The sequence below is a fragment of the Pleurodeles waltl genome, chromosome 5 (genome assembly GCF_031143425.1).
Source record: "Pleurodeles waltl isolate 20211129_DDA chromosome 5, aPleWal1.hap1.20221129, whole genome shotgun sequence".
Taxonomy (NCBI): domain Eukaryota; kingdom Metazoa; phylum Chordata; class Amphibia; order Caudata; family Salamandridae; genus Pleurodeles; species Pleurodeles waltl.
Window position 1 is genome coordinate 659025083 of NC_090444.1, and position 22628 is coordinate 659047710.

Below are 22628 nucleotides of genomic sequence, written 5' to 3' on the forward strand. Positions count from 1 at the left end.
CAGTTTGTGATTCCATAATAGTGAATCGCAAACATTTGCTACTGGGAAATCAAAAAGCACTTTTTTGATACATATGGCCCTTACTCTCTTTCTGCATCAAAGACAGAAATATTGAAGTTATACATGCAAAAAAACTCAAAAAAAGTGTTCATATGAATCAAACGAAAAACTTATGTTGACCCATAGATGCAAAATTTCACTAGTAAAGTAGATTTTTCAACAAAGGTATTTGGTAGTTCTGAAATTATCTTAAGTAGCTATTTTCCTGATTTTTAGATATTCTGTTACTATACTTCCTTGTTTGTCTTGAGCACATGTTACCTATCATAGCACATTGTTGACATGCATAATAAATGAACAAATAACATTAAATTTGGCATTGCTAATTAATTACTATTATTTTAGATGTATTGCATTGCATACAGTCAATGTGTGATACTTGTTGCCCAAATTGATAGCTCAGCTACAAAACACCCTAACAAATATAGTGGATCATGGTGGCAGTCAGACCTCCGCGTCGTGGTGGTCCAACCGCCACATTTTGACCGTGGCGGAGCCGCCACAGTCCAACTGCCGACACCACGAGGTTACCGCCAGCCTGGCGGCCCCGGTGGTTGTAATCTGCCTGGGCAATGCTGCTTGGAGATTGCGAGTCCTCATCCGCCAGCCTGTCCATGGCGGTAAACACCGGCATGGAAAGGCTGGAAGAATGGGGGACTCTGGGGACTCCTGGGGGCCCCTGCCCATGCACTTGGCATAGGCAGTGCAGGGGCCCACATGCACAGCCCCATCGCGCATTTCCCTGCCTGAATTACCGGCAGTGGAATGCGCAAAAGGTGCTGCTGCACCCGCTGCACTGTCACATTGCAACCGGCTCCATTAGGAGCTGGCTGCAATGTTAAGGCACTCTTCCCTGCTGGGCCAGTGGGTGGAAATACTGTTTCTTCCCGCCGGCCCAGCGGGGAAACCATAATAGGGCAGGCTTGGTTCAGGCCGCACAGGTGGCCTAATGTGGTATGGCATTGGCGGGTGACCTCCACTGCCCGCCAATGTCATAATGAGGGCCATAATGTCTTTATGAAATCCACAAAAAGCAGTAACTATATTTTAAGGTTTTGCCTGTACAGTGCTTGTGCTGTGCTTGTGAAATCTATTGTATTCAATATAAATCTTAAAAGTGGTCTACATTCCGCTCCTTTGCTTTTCATTAGTCCATGGCTTGACAATTACCTTTCCTTCATTTCTATTGGCTGTAGCAAACTATTTCCTGTTATTCCTCTCATGTGTTTCTCTTATCAATGTCCCAAGGCCCAAGTACAGTTTTCTTCCACTTTGTGTGACTTTTTTAAGGTTTTGTCTGCACAGCACTTTCCCTGTGCTTGTTGTTTCATTGTAATCATTGCTGGGTTATCTAGATTCTTTAGTAATGTTTCTTAACATAAAAGTCTGGATTTGGACTCTTTTGGCTGTAAGAATGCCGTTTTTAGCTCCCCTTCTGTTGTTTCAAATGCGGATCTTTTGTCAGCCATTTTGTAACAGTGTTCATTCCTCTTTACCTAAAGAAATGTGCTGCATAGTGTTTTATGTTCTGACTACTGTACTGTCTCATTTGTGCCAGAAATACTTTGAGTTATTGACAAAGGCTGGATCACATGACACTTTTAGTTTGCTAAATCTAAATTTTGTACATAGCAAGGTATTAGTTGAAGGGATGTAATTGTAATCTCTGTTGAACCTGTGCTTACAGCCGTCTAAGGTAAACATCATAGCATGAGAGTGGGGTGGCGTCTCATAACAAACTATATTAATCACAAGGAGACAAGTGCCAAGAAAATCGGCCACAACCCTCAGCTCTGGTTAAAGCGCCAGGCAGACATACAAGCTTCACCTCTGCTCTCCTTTCAGTTATCGGCATAGGTTGCATTAAGTGGCTTGACAACGTCTTTGGGGCTGCAGGGGATGTATTGCATAATATAAATATATTGACTGTGTCTTTTAAGTACCTCCTTTCAAACTCAGACAGCAAGGTCTGCTGTGCTTCTTTCCTGGCTCACCGCTGTTCCATTGTCTCTTTATTTTGGGACATATAAGCGGGTCAGGAAACATATTAGCCATGTTGAGGTCAGTTGAAGTAATGTACGTGGAGTGTTATCCCTGGTTCCCGTAGTAGGATTGGCTTCCTGAAAATAGGTGTTTGCTTATGCTTTACTTTGGCGATGAGAAATAATTTCACGGAGAGTTCTATGCCTTCTGTCCTAGATGAGCATCTCGCTTTTGCGTCCTTTACATGAGCATTTCTGTAGATAACATATGGGATATATCCATGTGTGCTATGATGAAGGAGAGTTCTATGTAGTCACTCAAGTGCTGTCTACCTACACAGCCAGTTTCATGTAGTTATCTAGGTTTTCATTGGTCACTGCTGGGACCATCTGTATGCCTGCACGCCAGGCTTGCCAAGCTATAAATTACTCTACACCAGCTGATCATCCTTTAGAAATGAAACGTTCTATTCCTGGAAATACAAATAGCCCTGACATCAACACAAACACTTGAAGACAACTCCAGTAAATTATATTGCACAAATATTCACCAAGATACAACTTACAACAAAAAACAGATTATTGCTAATCGAATAGGTGAAACATAATGCATTTACCAATGCTTGTTTGCAGTGTTGTGGGATCTTTAAATGTCTTTTATCAGCATATAATGATGTATCGAAATAGTGTTCTGTCACAATAATAAAGTTGCAGTATCATCCTACACTTACATTGATTCACAGTACCAACTACCAAAATATATAGAAGGTATTTAGAAATACAATTAAGAATAAAAGTTTTCTACTTAACACTATGGCCCTCATTATGACATTGGCGGTAAATCCCACTTACTGCCATGTCAACTGCCGTCAACATAACGTCACCATGGCGGATAAACACCAACCATATTATGATACACAAATACCATTCTGTCACTATACAGCCACACACACAAGTCCGCCACACCAAAGGTCAGTGATAATCGGGTGGTAGCAAAACCCACATCGTTACGACAACAGAACAACGGCCATCACATTATGACCCAAGAATCACCGCAGCGGACATTCAATGGTGGTAAAACATTGGCAGTACATACCGCCGCGCTCAAAATACACACACAACAAAACAACACACACATTGGTCAATTCAAACTACACACACCTGACACCCATACAAACACCACACCCACACCACTATGAAACACACAACCACATTATCCACAACCCTTTACGACCACAAACCATTGTTATGACTCTGTCGTCCCATTTCTAGGGGGCGCTGTAAGGGGACTGTCAGAAACCTGGGAATCACCTTGAACACTTATCTAGAGTCCCTTGCTGACTCCTGTTTGTTTCTCTTTTCGCCATGGTATACTTTTGTCGTATTACATTTGCTTCCTGGGACTGCAAATCCCATAATGCACAGCCTGGTAGTCTGGAAGGACTGGATTCTGTTTCCTATTGTTTTCTATGGGAGAAGTCCAGTTGCTCCTTTTCACCGGATCCTCTCCTCCAGGACTTCGAAGTGTCTGAGATTACACACACCTGAGACCTCTCCTGTGCAGCCCAGCTTGAAACTGCTTATAAGCAGCCATTTCCTCAAGATCCCCGTTGTGCATTGGAGTTCGATTCATTTGTGTTACAGACCCCTTATCGGATGGTGTTCCAGTTTTGTTCCTGTTCTGTTCCAGCTTGATCCCGTTTCCTGTTTCTCTGCCCTGCTCCTGATTGTTCCAGCCAGAGTCTGCTCCCTACCTCTTAGCTCTTTCCAGGATGCAATTCCAGCCCCCCTACTTGTCTAGTGTTATACACAGTTGCAGCCTCAACCACTGATCCTGACTTGCTGTTCCCTGCCACTGTGTTGCCTGTTTCCAGCTCAACGGTTAGTGAAGAACAGATCTTTGATCAACCGGTATCTGATTTTGATGTAAAACCAGCCACACCAATGCCACCTGCTGTGTCTCTGAAATCAAAGACTCCTGAAAACCAGCAATCTCAAACCAAAGCTCAAGTAATGAAAGATGTAATATTTCCCACTAAAACTAAAGACATGAACTTGAATCTTGTATTCGAAGATATGATGATAAGTACTGTTCTTAGTGTTTTATTACAAGAAACCATCATCAATTCAAAGACTAGAGCTGAAAATGTAGATACCAATGTAAAGGGGATTTCTGAAGAGACTCCAGTTCAATTTCTTTCCAAAGAACAACCTTTCAGTGGTAACAGAGTTGAAGATCAACTACCTGTAGTAGAAACGCTTTGCCAAGAAATCATTTCTGATACCACAAATACACCACAGAGCACTTGCAATGCAGAAATCTCAGTCTTGTCTGAAGATCACCCTAAAGAATTAGCTTCTGGAACTTCTACATTTTCAGATGTTATTCCAGTTTCTAAAGACTTAAAAACTCTTGTTGCTCCTGAATTTGATACTCCGAAGTCATCCAAAACTAAAGAAAATTCGGACTTTTTCATGTTTACCTTGAGAACACCAGTTACCCATGTCTCCCAAGTCTCTATGCTTTGCAAGCCTCAGACCACAATCAATGCAAATACTGCTGCAGAAACAGACATATCCTTCTTGTCAGAAGGTGTTACAGACCGGACAGTTTAATACGCCAATTATCTCCTCCAAAGAAGAAAGTACTGAACAGGAAACTAATGTCCTAAAGAATACTGCCCATAATGCCATTCCAGATCTCCTTGCTCCTGAATATACTTCACCAGAAACCAACTCCATGCACTCCTCCCATATCAATCTAACAATAAAGAGGAAAGCCATCGGAGCCCATGTGGGTATTAATACATGCTTTGCTCATTGGATGATTCATCTGTGGCAGGACTGTAAACTTATCAATCAAGGTTGGTGTTGAATTTTCTTGCTGTTGCTTTTCCTCTTCAACTTTTTTCAGCCTAAGGATCGCCTTCTCTTCTTGAGCAGACTGGTGGGAGGGGGTACACTGTTACAACTCTGTCGTCCCATTTCTAGCGGGCACTGTAAGAGGACTGTCGGAAACCTGGGAATCACCTCGCACACTTATCTAGAGCCCCTTGCTGACTCCTGTTTGTTTCTCATTTCACCATGGTATACTTTTGTCGTATTACATTTGCTTCCTGGGACTGCAAATCCCATAATGCACAGCCTGGTAGTCTGGAAGGCCTGGATTCTGTTTCCTATTGTTTTCTATGGGAGAAGTCCAGTTGCTTCTTTTCACCGGATCCTCTCCTCCAGGACTTCGAAGTGTCTGAGATTACACACACCTGAGACCTCTCCTGTGCAGCCCAGCTTGAAACTGCTTATAAGCAGCCATTTCCTCAAGATCCCCGTTGTGCATTGGAGTTCGATTCCTTTGTGTTACAGACCCCTTATCGGATGGTGTTCCAGTTTTGTTCCTGTTCTGTTCCAGCTTGATCCTGTTTCCTGTTTCTCTGCCCTGCTCCTGATTGTTCCAGCCAGAGTCTGCTCCCTACCTCTTAGCTCTTTCCAGGATGCAATTCCAGCCCCCCTACTTGTCTAGTGTTATACACAGTTGCAGCCTCAACCACTGATCCTGACTTGCTGTTCCCTGCCACTGTGTTGCCTGTTTCCAGCTCAACGGTTAGTGAAGAACAGATCTTTGATCAACCGGTATCTGATTTTGATGTAAAACCAGCCACACCAATGCCACCTGCTGTGTCTCTGAAATCAAAGACTCCTGAAAACCAGCAATCTCAAACCAAAGCTCAAGTAATGAAAGATGTAATATTTCCCACTAAAACTAAAGACATGAACTTGAATCTTGTATTCGAAGATATGATGATAAGTACTGTTCTTAGTGTTTTATTACAAGAAACCATCATCAATTCAAAGACTAGAGCTGAAAATGTAGATACCAATGTAAAGGGGATTTCTGAAGAGACTCCAGTTCAATTTCTTTCCAAAGAACAACCTTTCAGTGGTAACAGAGTTGAAGATCAACTACCTGTAGTAGAAACGCTTTGCCAAGAAACCATTTCTGATACCACAAATACACCACAGAGCACTTGCAATGCAGAAATCTCAGTCTTGTCTGAAGATCACCCTAAAGAATTAGCTTCTGGAACTTCTACATTTTCAGATGTTATTCCAGTTTCTAAAGACTTAAAAACTCTTGCTCTTGTTGCTCCTGAATTTGATACTCCGAAGTCATCCAAAACTAAAGAAAATTCGGACTTTTTCATGTTTACCTTGAGAACACCAGTTACCCATGTCTCCCAAGTCTCTATGCTTTGCAAGCCTCAGACCACAATCAATGCAAATACTGCTGCAGAAACAGACATATCCTTCTTGTCAGAAGGTGTTACAGACCGGACAGTTTAATACGCCAATTATCTCCTCCAAAGAAGAAAGTACTGAACAGGAAACTAATGTCCTAAAGAATACTGCCCATAATGCCATTCCAGATCTCCTTGCTCCTGAATATACTTCACCAGAAACCAACTCCATGCACTCCTCCCATATCAATCTAACAATAAAGAGGAAAGCCATCGGAGCCCATGTGGGTATTAATACATGCTTTGCTCATTGGATGATTCATCTGTGGCAGGACTGTAAACTTATCAATCAAGGTTGGTGTTGAATTTTCTTGCTGTTGCTTTTCCTCTTCAACTTTTTTCAGCCTAACGATCACCTTCTCTTCTTGAGCAGACTGGTGGGAGGGGGTACACTGTTACAACTCTGTCGTCCCATTTCTAGCGGGCGCTGTAAGAGGACTGTCGGAAACCTGGGAATCACCTCGCACACTTATCTAGAGCCCCTTGCTGACTCCTGTTTGTTTCTCATTTCACCATGGTATACTTTTGTCGTATTACATTTGCTTCCTGGGACTGCAAATCCCATAATGCACAGCCTGGTAGTCTGGAAAGCCTGGAATCTGTTTCCTATTGTTTTCTATGGGAAAAGTCCAGTTGCTCCTTTTCACTGGATCCTCTCCTCCAGGACACGCGAATGTCTGAAATTACACACACCTGAGACCTCTCCTGTGCAGCACAGCTTGGAGCTGCTTATAAGCAGCCATTTCCTCAAAATCCCCTTCGTGCACTGCAGTTCGATTCCTTTGTGTTACAGACCCCTTATTGGATGGTGTTCCAGTTTTGCTACTGTTCTGTTCCAGCTTGATCCTGTATCCTGTTTCTCTGCCCTGCTCCTGATTGTTCCAGCCAGAGTCTGCTCCCTACCTATTAGCCTTGTACCTGTGTGTTTCTTCCAGAGCCTGCTTCCTGTTTCTCTGTCCTGCTCCTGCCTTGTTTCAGCCTGAACCTGCTCTCTGTTTCCCAGTCCTGTTTACAGTTTATTCCCACACCCTGTATTCCAGCCCTGTCCTTGCCTGTTCCAGCAGAGCCTGCTCTCAGTTTCCCAGTCCTATCTTTGTTTGTTCCAGCCAGAAGTTTGCGTCCTGTTTTCAAGTCCTAGTCCTGCCTTTGCTTCAGCCTGAGCATGTTCCCAGTTCTTGTCTCTGCCTCTTAGTTTGTTCCCTTCTGTTTACGTTTCTTCTTGGTTATTTGTGTCCTGTTTTCCAGGAGGCAATTCCAGCCCCCATCCTTGTCTAGTGTTATACGTTGTCTTTCGTGCCTAACAGTGACAGTGTGCTATTGCTGTTGTTCCAGGAATCGCCACTGTGTTTCCTGCTGGACCCACAAGAGCTTGTCGTGTGTATGTAAGTACTATCCTTGTTTGTGCTCTAAGATCCAGAGACAGAATCACTTCTGCCGCCTCCTTTCTATGGGGCTGGCAGGGTGACTATCTGTAAGAGCAAACTGCACAGAGGCATTGACATTCCCTGTCACTGTGGGAGGTTCTGCGCCTTACTCTGTGTACAACCCCACGTGTTTGTCCATTAGTAGTCTGTTTTCTGTTTGTTCACACAAGGATTGCTCTGCTTGTACTTTCCTGTGCCTGTCCATAGCTGTCCTTTTCTTGAATGCTTTTAGCTGCTCTTCTGCCCCATTACACTACCTCTTTAGGATATTCGGTGACCTCAAGGGGTGTCCCAACCAGAGTCCTGATCAGACCCGCACGAAACCGTGACAACCATTGCCACCAGAGAGAGATACAGCAAGAGCACTCACACAACCAGAACCACATAACACCATCACCTATACACCACCCACGCACCTTACATCACACACCCCAACACATCACCCCACACACCCTCATCCACACCACTCACACTACACCTATGGCACCACAACGACACCCCAGGTTCTCAGAGGAGGAGCTAAGGGTCATGGTGGAGAAATGATCCGGGTAGAGCCACAGCTATTTGGATCACAGGTGCAGCAGACATCTATTGCTAGGAAGATGGAGCTATGGAGACGAATCGTGGACAGGGTCACCGCTGTGGGACAGCACCCCAGAACAAGGGATATCATCAGGAAGAGGCGGAACAACCTACGGGGGAAGGTGCATTCCGTGGCAGCAAGACACCAGCCAACAGTACAGACGACTGGCGGTGGACCCCCACCTCCTCCCCCACAACTTACAACATGGGAGGAGCAAGTCTTGGAAATCATGCATCCTGAGGGCCTGGCAGGAGTAGGAGGAGGACTGGACTCTGGTAAGTCAAATATTTATTACTTTCACCCCCCCTACCTGCATGCCATCACAAACCCCTACCCTTATCCTCACTCTGATCACTCCACCACCTCACACATACCCCACCATCACAACCCACTCATCCCAATACAAGCCCTGCATGCAAAACCAATGCATGGACACCCTCACAGACATGCACACTGCATGCACACTGGCGAGAATCACCTAGCCCAACAAATAACAACTAACACAAGGCAAATCTGCCAGGATAATAACATCCATAGAGGGCAACACACCCATGCACAATGTGTCACACACAGAAACAATAACACTGCAATTACATCCCCACAGGTATCCCAGCCAATGTCACCGGAGAAGAGGGGCCAGCAACATCCAAACGCCCCCACAGAAGAGGCCCACAGTGGTGACAACAGCTGTGGTCACCTGGATCTGAATGACCAACCTGGCCCATCAGGGATCTCCGGACAATCGTTTAACCAGGTACAGTCTCACACCACTACATACCCTCCCACCTTAGGAAACACCACCACAGCACCCACCCACCAGGCCCATACCTCTGTCCCCAGGACACGCCAATCAGCAGTGTGTTCACCACTACAGGAACCCCAGGCCACCCCCACAAACACAGGATGATCAGAGACCTGGGCAGTGGCAGTGGGCACATGGTTCAGGGGACAGAGGCACAGGACAACAGGGAAGCTGTGAGTACTGCTGTGCGACAGGGGGAGGACAGGCCCAGGGAACTGACTCTCCAGGAAGCACTCACCATGATCCAAGGAGTATACCAACATTCCCAGGATACGCTGGGCCAGATACTGGACAAGTTACAGGAGAACATGCAGCTGCAGGAGGGACAGTACCTGGGGATCAGGGAGGACTTGAAGGACATCAACACCACCCTGGTCTCCATTGCAGGGGTGCTGGCAGACATGGCCAACACTATGAGGGAGGCAGTGGCACACCACCGGGCCCCTGATCCTAGCCTAACCGACAGACAGCCCTTCTCCTCCACTGCCGCTAATAGACAGGAGGCCCCGCCACAGGAACAACAGGCCACCAGCACCCCTCCCCCTGCAGAAGGAGAACCAACCCGCAAATGTTCTCTGTGATCAAGGCAGAAGCCAGAGACTATTGACAAGACCCCCACCAGGAAATAAGACTGTCACCCTTGTGTCCCACTCTGTCACCCTGTGCACCTTGAACTGCTATTGCTCCCATTCCTATGCCCCCTTGGACAATGCATCTGTGATACAAATAGACTCGACTCTATCCTGGACTTTCCTCCATCGTCATCCAGCCCATTGCACTTCACCCTCTACTTCTTAGCACTTAAATAAACACTCTTTGAAAAAATACAAGTATGGAGTATGTCAAATGATTTAAGAATGTATTTGTTTATCAAGGTTTAAACATTGCAATTCAACTGTACAGTAATGTATGCATAAGAAAGACCTGTAGTTTGCTGCAGTGAACACACCAGGAGCAATAGTGGGGTATTATTATCTACAAATGGAGATGCCAAAGGGTGCAGTGAGTGGCCATAGAAGTGGTAAAAACAGCCTGCCAGTGACAATGTCAAACACAAAACTGTCAATTAAATGTGAAGTTACACTGTCTTACCTGTGTGTCATTGGAAGTATTGACAAATATTTGCACTTCATGTCCTCATCCCCATCCTCTGCCTCCTCATCTTCACTGTCCACAGGGTCCACTGCTGCCACAAGGCCATCTCCAGCCTCCTCCTCCTGCAGAAAAGGCACCTGGCGACGCAAGGCAAGGTTGTGCAACATACAGCATGCCACGATGATCTGGCAGACCTTCTTGGGTGAGTAGCACAGGGATCCACCTGTTAGATGGAGGTAATGAAACCTGGCCTTCAGGAGGCCAGAGGTCCTCTCTATAATTCTTCTTGTTCGCCCATGTGCCTCATTGTAACATTCCTCTGCCCTTGTCCTGGGATTCCTCACAGGGGTCAGTAGCCATGAGAGGTTGGGGTAACCAGAGTCACCTGCAAATATCGGGGGACAACTGTTAGCCATACACTAACCCTTAGGGCCGACACCATACCCATACACCAACATATACTGGGTGAGAACCAGGGCTCACCTATTAGCCACACCCTGTGCCTCTGGAGTTGAGCCATCACATTTGGGATCCTGCTATTCCTCAGGATAAAGGCATCATGCACAGACCCAGGATACTTTGCATTGACATGGGAGATGTACTGGTCCACCAAACACACCATCTGCACATTCATGGAGTGAAAGCTCTGTCGATTTCTGAACACCTGTTCATTTTGCCGGGGGGTACAAATGCAATATGTGTTCCATCTGTAGCCCCAATAATGTTGGGATATGTTCCATTGCATAGAAATCAGCTTTCACTGTGGCCAAATCCTCCACCTGGGGGAAAACGATGAGCTGCACATGTGTTTAATCAGGGCAGAAAAACACTCTGGTCAGCGCTATTGAGAACATTAGCTGAGACATTCCTGCTGCCAAGCCCACTGTCACTTGGAAGGAGCCAGTTGCCAGGAAATGGAGCACTGATAGCACTTGCACAAGAGGGGGGATCCCAGTGGGGTGACGGATAGCAGAGATTAGGTCAGGCTCCAATTGGGCACACAGCTCCATGATTATGGCCCTGTCAAGTCTATAGGTGAGGATAATGTGCCTGTCCTCCATTGTTGCCAAGTCCACCAGGGGTCTGTACACTGTCTACATCTCCTATTCATTTGCAGCGGTTGCAAACTATGGGGTAAAATAGTGAGCAGCTGGTAATTATCTCTTATTTCCAAACACTACTGTTCAATGCATGTTCTGATTGTAACAGTATTTTGTTGGAGGTTTCCAAATGGTGCATTTGTGTACTGTGACGCAGTTAGGATCCATGGCCTTCCCCCCCTCCCCGAAATGGCGTCCGCTGGTCCTAGATGGAGCGACAGGTGGAAAGAAGGTATTTCCGCTGACATTGTTTGCCGTTGTGGGAGGCGGTCGAGAACCGCTGTGCAACTCCTCATTGGTTAACATTGGGCCCTATGGGGTACAGTGGCCAATGGTAATGTACGCCAGTGGTGACGGTATGCACCGCTGCGGACGTCACCACCATTTTCTATCTAATTCCTCACTTGCTACTTGACCTTCAACAGGAGAGGGCCTACGCTGCATGTGCTGCTGTGACCTGTGTCTGGAACTGACCATGGCTCGAGTGACTGGGGAAAGGGCTCCTGCCTTCACCTCGGCAGAGTTCGGCGGAGTTGGGGCGATTGGTGGTGAGGGCTTCCAGACCTACAGGTGAGTACACCGTGAGTACGATGCATGGTGCGTTGAATGCATGGAGTGCTGTGTGTGAAGGCCTCAAGTAGGGGGTGGGTGGTGGATGGGCCCTGGGCAGCGTGCAGCATGCGTGGTCGGACAAGTCTGTGCTAATGGGGATGGGAAGGGGCATGGTGGGCCATGAGTGTAACAGGCAGTACGGTCGGACTAATACCTTTCACTGTGTCTATTTCCCTGCTGGTCAACGCACCTCAAAAGAAGGGTATATGGTGTGCCATCGCCAAGGAGGTGCGGACCCTGGGGATCTACGGCAGGCGGAGCACCCACTGTCAGAAACAGTGGGAGGACCTGAGACACTGGGCATGGAAGACCGCGGAGGCCCAGCTGGGGATAGCCTCCCAATGAGGAAGGGGTGACTGTTAAACCCTGACCCCCCTGATGGCCAGCATACTGGCAGTGGCCTATCCAGAGCTAGATGGGTGCTTGGGGACATCACAGCAGCCACAAGGGGGTGAGTACAGTGCCCCAATATACAACTTGCGCCTGGTGGGGTGGTATCTCAGTGGAGGGTGTGGGCCCTATAGGTGCCCCTAGGCCAGGCATGGCATTGCAGGGTAGGTCCCATGTTGGGCAGGGTTCTGATGTGAAAGTACTCCAACCAAGCTAGTAGGCATCCACTACTGGGCAGGGGTCTGTGGGTCTCAGGTATGCTGCAATTGGCATTTGGTGTCCCTGTCCATGGGCTGGTGACTAGCATTGTGACTGGTAGTGCATTGCCTAGTGCGTAGGGCTGTTCCCTGTGTGTGAGTGGGTTGTGTAGGCCAACGGTGGTGTTGCTGGCACCACTGACCAAGTGCATACTTTGTCTCTCCCCCCATTTTTGTTTTGTAACCCTGTCCTTATGAGCAGAGGCACTGGCGACAGAGGGAGCTGCATCCCACAGGACCCACGAGGCCGAATCCACTGATGGTGAGGGCACCAGTGGGATGGAGGGTGAGGGCAGCACCATGGCAGAGACAGGAGGGGACAGTTCGGACACGGATACCTCCTCCGACACTTCTGTGCCCACCCCAGCTACAGGTACAGCTGCCATCCCTGTACCAGCACCGCTCTCCCAGCAGACCCTCAGCCAGTTTCCCGTGCCTGCTCAGCCAAGAGTGTGGGCATCTCCTTCACCCCAGGCATCTCAGGCCCTGCCCCAGTTAGCCCTGCTGCCCTCAGTGAGGAGGCTATTGACCTCCTGCGATCCATCTCTGTTGGGCAGTCAACCATTGTGAATGTCATCCAGGGGCTGGCTGTCCAAATGCAGCAGACAAATGTATTCCTGGAGGGCATTCACACTTGCTTGGTGGCCCAACATAGATCAATCCAGGTTCTGGCTTCCTCTCTGATGGCAGCCATTGTCCCTGTTTCCAGCTTCCCCCCTCTAACTTCCTCTTCCCAATCCCATTCTCCTCAACCCCAACCTATCCCAAGCACACAGGCAGACGAACAGGCACCCAGGACAACACACAATAGTGGACATGCCAAACACAAGCTCCACACTTCATCCCGCAGGCACTCACACAAACACCATCCAGAAGCAGACATACCAACATCCACTGCCTCCACTGTGGTCCCCTCCTCCTCGTCCTCCACCTCCCTTCCAGTTGCATCTCCACTCACACCTGCATGCTCTACATCCTCATCCACTATAACCATCACCAGCACACCTATCAGTACAAACCTCTCACTGGCAGTCACCACCCCTACATCCATGCACACATCCCCTGTGTACTCTCCCACTGTGTCAGTGCCTCCTCCTCCCCCAGTACACAAACGCAAGCACTCAGACGCCCATCAGCCATCCACCTCACAACAGAATCCAACCCATGCACCTGCACCCAAACACAGCAGACAGACACCTCCTACCACCACTCCCAAACCATCTCCCTCTTCCCGACCCAATGTCCCTAAGAAGCTTTTCCTCTCTACCATTGACCTCTTCCCTCCCCCTCCCTCCGTCTGTCACGTCAGGACAGGGAGGTCAAAACCCAGGCAGCACCTCAGCCACCCAGTCCACGAGCACAGTAGTGTCCCCACCTACTCCAGGTGGGAAAGGATCCTGGCCACCAGCCAGGCAGATGGACAGGGTGCCAGCCCCAAGTGCGTAGAGGAAGTGCAAGGAGTCGGCCCCAGCTGCAGGATGGAAGGGCAAGGAGGCAGCCCCAGCTGCAGGACGGAAGGGCAAGGAGGCAGCCCTAGCTGCAGGAAGGAGGGTCAAGGGGCCTGCAACTGCAGGCAGTAGAGACAAGGGGCCTGGTGCAGGGGCTCAGTTGGAGCGCCCACCACCAACCATTATGGTGCAGCCGTCAGAGACTGCAGGGGAAGGGCTGGAGCCTCCCCTCACCACTGGCAGCACGGCCACCTGCACCGGCACCAGCACTGCCATCAGCACCGCCACCAGCACCACTGCCAGCAGCAGCAGCCCCAGTGGGCAGCCGTCCGAGGCTGCAGGGGATGGGCTGGAGCCTCCCCCCACCGCTTCCAGCTCCACCAGCAGCACCACCACTACCACCACTGAGCAGCCGTCACCGCCGGCGGACAATGTGAAGTCCTGCCTCCAAGGGCTGTTGTGCGGCCTGGCCCCAGCAAATCCTGTGGGAGTGACACCCAGGTGAGAGACTGTGACCTTGCACCCCCCCAAGATCTGCATCAGAGGGCTCAATGCCCCCTTCAGAACCAGTGGAGAAGCCATCTACTCACCCCATCCTCCACAGCAATTAGCTCACTGGGCACCATACCCCCTCCTGAACCAGTGGAAGAAGCCATCTACTTGAGGGCCTGTGGCTTTGCACACCCCAGGATCAAGCACAGGGCATGTCGCCCCCTCCAGAGCCAGTGGGCAAGTCACCCACCTGAGAGACTGTGGCCTTGCACTCCCCAGGACAGAGTAATAGGCATGTTGGCCCCTCCAGGACCAGTGGCTTTGTACCATCTTCCGGCTAAGGTGCCTCCCCATTCCCCATCCCCCTGAGCTGCCTGGCTATTTTCAACCTGATGCCCCTGCAGTGTTCTCTCCGTGTTATTGCAGGAGTGAGGTGGGGCCTAGGACTATGTGATGTGACCGTGTGGCCCACGGATATTGAGGACTGGGCAGAGTCCCTACAGTTGTAAATATGTATATACTTTTTGATGCACGTATTTATGCTAAGTTATCTTATTACACTCTAATCAATTTATTTTGTCTTTCCATTATTCCTGAGGGGTACGGGGTGAATATGTAATGTTATTGCATCTGCTTGTGTGTATGGTGTTGGGGATGGTGGTGTTGCATGTCAGGTGTGTGTGTCACTCTCGTTTTCCTTCCCCCCTCCCCTGTGTGCTAGGCGGCAGTACTCACCGTGGTCGTCTTCACCGGCATTGGTGTTCGTAGTGGAGTAGAAGGTAGAAGAGCATGGGAACACATGCAACTCGGGCTCCATGGCGGCGTGGTTCTTCCTTGAGTCTCCAGAGGTGAGTCGTTTCCCTTCTGTGTAGTGTTTCCGCCAGGCTTTTGATGTTGTTGGTACTGCCCCGGAAGAGGTGGAAGATTGGTGTGTCATAATACAGAGGGCGGAACATTGTCTTCCGCCTGGCTGTAGGCGGTTACCGCTGTGGTGCCTGTTGATTTCACCCTGGCGGTCGGTGTGTTAAAGAGGCTTTCTGTCTGAGCGGTTTCCACCGTGGCCATAATTTCATATTTATTTCCACCGGCCTGTTGGCGGTATTACCGCAGCTGTATTACCAACCACCAGGGTTGTGATGAGGGCCTATATGCTTGCCTTGATGTTGTGATGTGAGTTGATACTGTGGGATCAATAAATGTGCAAGTCAATATTCTTTACCACAACATTGTGACATGCAATCAAACAAATCATCAATGTACATGGCAAATTTTGCGAATATTTATAGCCACTATTATTAGAATATATTTGCATCACATCACAGTGTTAACTTAATACATAGGAGATCTAGATATTAATATTATTAAATACAGGATCTGGTCTTTGCATATTTCTAATAAAGTTTGCTTAACAATGTGCTTAGTGTGCCGAACTTACAAGGAATGGTTATTGACAAAGGAAATAGGCTTGTAAATAGGCTTGTCTGCAGCTTTCATGGGGCCAGTGCCAAAACATTGGTGGGACTTTTCTAGGTGGAGGCCTAACAGACAGCGCAGTTGTCTGGTTTGCTAATGACAACTTGGGTACATTCGGAAAGCCCATCCTGGTAATCTGCCTATTGCTTACCATTGTCTTTGGGTTTGTAACTTACATTTTCTGGCGTTATTTGTTCTAGGCTGTTCAGCTTGAGTTTGTCCCTTCCCTTGCCCATTGCCCAAATCTTGTTTACTGTATTCTTCCATCAATACTGGATTTCTGCAGACAGGGCTTTAAATCTTGTTTTTGTCTTGTCACATTTGCTGCACAGTCAGACAGAGGTCATATGTCAGCTCTGTCTTCCTGGGAGCTTGGTGTTTACTTTTCATTATCTGACTTCAAAGTGAGAGTATTATGTGGCAATTAGGCTGACTACAAATGGGGTGTTGGACAGAAAACTGTATATTATCATTTGTTTTCTAGCACACAACAACATGTAAACATCTGTAAATGAACTGCACAGATAATTCAGAATATATGAGAATTATGATGGCACAAATAAAAAACATCTTTTGGTAATTCTGAAGTATGATGGAAACAAATATTTTAGTATGATCAAAACAAATTAATACAGTAGATGATGATATTTCCACACATTATCGTTTGTGTCTGTATACTTTCATCAGTAAAACTGTATGTCTACACTAATGTAATGGTTATTTCACTTGAAGATGTGTGGTTTGTAATGTCAGTACGCTACCACACCATTTCTACTGTATTTTACCCTACCCCACTCTACTCTGCACCACTCCACACTTTGCCACTGCACTCTATTCTTCATCATTCCAACTCTACACCTCTCTATTCTACACCACTCTACTCTGTCAATGCACTCTAGCCCAAACTTCTCTACCATGCACCACTGCACTCTTTGTCACTCCACTATATGTCACTCTACTCTGTAACACTACGCTATATACTTGTTCAATCTACGCTTATACACTCTACTTTGTATCACTCCATGGCAGTGCACTCTTTGCCAATTCACCCTACACCACTCTAATCTACTCTGCATCACTGCATTCTATGCCACTGTGCTCTACTGTGCACCACTCAACTCTACTCTGAAACCATCTACAATGCACCACTGCCCTCTGCACCACAACACTCTACTCTGCACCACTCTACTTTACACTACTGCAATCTACTCTAACCATTGCACTTTCCGCTAATGCACTCAAACCCACTTTACTCAAAACCAATGCACTCTACTCCAATCTATGCTGCATCCCTACAACCTATGACACTGTACTTCACTCTGCAACACTCTATGCCACTGCACTCTAAGCCATCTGCACTCTATGTCATTGATCTACACGCCACTCTATGTGCATCACTCTACATCACTGCACTCTACATCACTGCACTCTACGGCACTCTACTATACACCACTGAACTCTATGGCAGTCTGCTCTGCAACACTGCCTCTATGCCACTGAACTGTATGGAACTGAACTGTATGCCACTGTACTCTACTTTGCCCCACTCTACTATATGCCAATGCTCTCTATGGCACTACACTCTACACCACTCTAACTATGCATCACTCAACTCTATGCCACTGCACTCTACTCTGCACCACTCCACTCTACACCACTTCACTCTACGCTACTCTACTCTGCACTGCTCTATGCCACTCTGCTTCACTGTACGCTGGTGCACTGTACACCACTATACTCTACAACAATGCACTCTATAATATTGCACTGTATGACACTCTGCGCCATTCTACTCTTAAGCACTCCACTCTATGCCACTGCAATCTACCCTCAGCCAATCCACTCTATTGTACGCTTCTGCACTCAGACCATTTTCCTCAAAACCAAGGCATTCTACATGACTACTTGATATGCCAATCTACTCTGCACCACTACACCCTATGCCACTATACCCTACTCTGCAACACTCTATGCCATTTTACTCTAAACCAATGCACTCTATGCCACTCTACACTACTGCACTCTACAACATTCTACTCTGCAACACTGCACTCCAATCCGTGCCACTGCACTATATACCATGGCACTTTATGCCACCTCACTCTACTCTATGTTACTCTACTGCACTCTATGCCAGTGCACTATACCGCCAAAGCACTCCATGCCACTAAACATATGCCATTACACTCTACACTGCTCTAATCTACTGTGCATCACTGGACTCTATGACACTGCAGTCTATGCCTCTCTACTCTACATTCCATCACTCTACTCTATGCCAGCGCACTCTACTCAACTCTACTATACACCACAGCAACCTTCACCACTACACTCTACACCACTGCAGTCTACACCACTCCACTTTACTCTGCATGTCTCCACTCTACTCTATGCCACAGTATGCTGAACTCTGTACCACTGTACTCTACGCCAATGCACTCTACACCACTACTCTATGCCTCTGCAAACTACCCTGCAGCACTACATGCTACTCTAAAACAATGTACTCTGCACCACCTCACTCTGTGCTGCACCACTCTACACCACTTTACTCTGCACCACTCTACTGGAAGGCACTGACCTCTTCGCCAATGCACCACTTTACTCAAAATTGATGAACTCTATGCCACTGCGCTCTATACCAACTGCTCTGCACCTCTGAACTCTATACCACAATACTCTACTCTGCAACACCCTACACTACTGCACTCTATGCCACTGCATGCTATGACACTCTACACCACTGCAGTCTATGACACTACTCTGCACCACTTTACTTTGCACCACTTTACTCTGTACCACTGTACTCTGCACTACTGTAGTCCATGCCAATACATTCCACTCCACTGCACTCTGCAACACTCTACTCTGTGAGACTGCACTCTGTGCCACTGAGCTCAATGCCATTCTACTCTGCAAAACTGCACTCTATGCCACTGTACTCTATTCCACTACACTCTGCACCTCTGCACTTTACTCTGCACCATTGAACTCTATGCCACTCTACAGCACTCTACGCCAATGCACTCTAAGCGATTACCCTCTACATCACTCCGCGCCACTCTAATCCATTTTGAACTATTGCACTGTACACAGCTCTACTCTATGTCACTGCACTCTACGCTACTCTACTCTACACCTCAGGACTTTACCCTGCACCACTTCACCCTACCTTGCAGCACTCTATTCTACACAACTTCACTCTACTTTGAAACAATCTACTCTATGCCACTGTACTCCCCATCGCTGCACTCTATGGCCCTCATTCTGACCTTGGCGGGCGGCGGAGGCCGCCCGCCAAAGTCCCGCCGTCAGGTTACCGTTCCGCGGTCAAAAGACCGCGGCGGTAATTCTGACTTTCCCGCTGGGCTGGCGGGCGGTCGCCTTCAGGCCGCCCGCCAGCCCAGCGGGAAAGAGGCTTCCACGATGAAGCCGGCTCGGAATCGAGCCGGCGGAGTGGAAGCTGTGCGACGGGTGCAGTTGCACCCGTCGCGTATTTCACTGTCTGCGCAGCAGACAGTGAAATACATTTAGGGGCCCTCTTACGGGGGCCCCTGCAATGCCCATGCCAGTGGCATGGGCACTGCAGGGGCCCACAGGGGCCCCGCGACCCCCCCTACCGCCATCCGGATCCCGGCGGTCGGACCGCCGGGATCTAGATGGCTGTAGGGGGGGTCGGAATCCCCTCGGCGGCGCAGCAAGCTGCGCCGCCTTGGAGGATTCAATGGGGCGGCGGTACACTGGCGGGAGACCGCCAGTGTTGCCGGTCCGACCGCGGCTTTACCGCCGCGGTCGGAATCCCCATTGGAGCACCGCTGGCCTGTCGGCGGTGCTCCCGCGGTCCTCCGCCCTGGCGGTCTTTGACCGCCAGGGTCAGAATGAGGGCCTATGTCTTTCTACTCCTCCCTGCGGCACTCCACTCTACGCCATTCAACTCTACACCACTTTATTCGAAACCAATGCACTCTATGCCACTGAATTATATGCCAGTCCACTCTGCACCACTGTACTTTTGTCACTTCACTCTACTCCACACTACTCCACTCCACTCTATGACACTCTACTCCATTGAACCCTACTCCATTCTACTCCACTCAATGCCACTCTACAACATTACTCCACTCTTAGCCCTTCATGGCTTCATAAGTTGCATTTTGGGCTTGCCTCACGTATGCATCACATTGCGTGGTGTTCGTTTTGGTCTTGTTTTGTTTAGATAAATATTACCTATTTTTCTAAACCTATGTTGTGTCATTTTGTAGTGCTTTCACAAAGCTACTGTGTGTAGAAATATTTTACACATTGCTTCTGAAGTTAAGCCTGCCTGCTCGTGCCAACCTACCAAGGAGGTGAGCAGGGGTTAGCTGAGGGTGATTCTCCTTTACCCTGACTAGAGCGAGGGTCCTTGCTTGGACAGGGGGTAATCTGACTGCCAACCAAAGACCCCATCTCTAACACATGAATTTCGCAATTGGATGCCCATGCCACCAATCGCTCACCATTTTAGTCACTTTATCCAGGGCAAACTCCTCAGTGCTATTCTTAACGACTTTAATTTGATCCTTAATGAGACTGCTAATTCTCCTGTGACCACTTTCTTAGGGAGAGGTTGTTGTTCCATTATTTATTTTATTTTATTGTCTCTCCTGATTTGTTTGTTTCCTTGCTAGATTTTGAGGTATTTTGGAATTCTCGTAGTGATCATAATCCATTATATTCTACTGTGCCCTGGTCATTTAATTCTGCCACCATTTTTCATGCTTTGTGTGGGTGGGTATCTGGTAAAGATCAGGATCATAGAATTGGCTGGGATACGCTTATCTGTGGTCAATATTATTACGAACTGGTCAGGGACTGTTGTGAGGAGGTTTTAATTTGAATGAATGATGATGCTTCAGTTGAGAATATTCATCTCTCTTTTTACCAGTATGTGCACCAAGGTGAGATCTTTCTTAACCTCTAATAAATCTAGTTTTCAGGCTCCACATTGATAGTTTGATCATTCATGCTCTATTTCACATAGAACGCATTTGGCAGGGGAAGCCAAGAGATAAAAAGAGACTTATTGCTTGTTGCCAGGATAATAACCGGGCTACTAAAAAGAGGAAAAGTCTGCTCAAGGGGGAATCTTGGGCTGATTTGATTGACTCCTCCTCGTCTAAAGACTGTTCTAAATTTTAGGGAAGTAATTAATTAGCCTTTTTTAGCAACTTTTGAAAGGAGTTCTATCTCACCGCTCATTACTCCTGATTTTTAGTTAGAACATTCTGCATCCATTTTTTGAGTCTCCTACCCCTGCAAGTCTCCCACTTATTGAGGCAACTAATTTGACACTTTTTTCCCTAGCTCCCACGTTGACATTTAGCAGGGAGGAGATCAGAGATGCTATCACTGATCTTCCCAATAAAAAAGCCTGTGGTCCAGATGCTGTACCACTGGATTTGTTTGAATCAAATGTTGCTATGTGGGCTCTTTTTTAACTCTTTATAGTAACTCAGCAATCAGACATCAGATTCTCCTTTCTTTTCTCAATTCTATAATTGCTCATGTTTTTAAAAAGGGTAACAGAGGTGACCCATGTTGTTAGCGTCCCACCTAATTGATTGATTCTGAAATCAATGAGATAGGGAGACTAACCACGTGGGCCAATGATCATAAGGCCTGATGTGCAATATGATTTTCAGCCTAGTAAGGGTTCTCTGGACAAGCATCTTAAATTCTGTTTAATTATAGCAAAGTACACTAAAGCAAAGGCTGGCTCAATACATTTGGGTTTTACGGATCTAACTTCAGTCTTTTATACGGTGAAAAGGTCCATACTGTGGAATAATATGTTGGGTTTGGGTTTTGATTATTCTATTGTTGTTTTTCGTGCTCTCCTTTTGTGTGTTATTAATCTTCTGGGTAATGTACCACCAAGTTTGCTTTGGATAGGGCTGTCAGGCGGGCCTATATATTGACACCTTTCCTATTTTTACTCTATATCCACCACCTAGATACGGTTTTACGTAAGGTAGGGCAGGAGTTACCTTCAGTGGTGGGCTTCCTTGTTCCTGTGCTTCTATGTGCTGCTGACGCAGGTCTAAATCCTAGTACCGCGCTAGGTCTCCAGCAACTTTTAAATTGTCTTGTTGATTTTATGGATAATCTTGATTTAACTACCAACTTTGCTATTCCAACATCATTGTCTTTCGGCCTAAAAACACTAAGGTTAGAGGCCACAATGGTAAAGGGAATAAGCTTAATAAGGTTAAGACATTTCCCTATTTTGGGATTCTTTTCGATTCCTCACTTACTTGGTCCCCTTTGGTCAGTGCTAGGCGAAATGTCTTTTCTAGATGCACTACTACAGTTTTTGACTTTGCTTCCAAGTTATGGCATGACAACGTACCAGCTATGCTAAAAATGTATCATGTGCAGTACCTTGCAGTAGCTTTATATGGCACTGAGATTTGGTGGTATTCTATCTATTTTTTAAACGTTTGCTTTATTACACAGTAGTGAGTTCACTTTTAATGTCCATGAAGAGCTTGTGGTTGGTTATGTCTGACCTAATCCATCTTCATTCCCATATTTTGTGGCTGGCAGTTTGGACCAAGAAGGAAACATAAATTG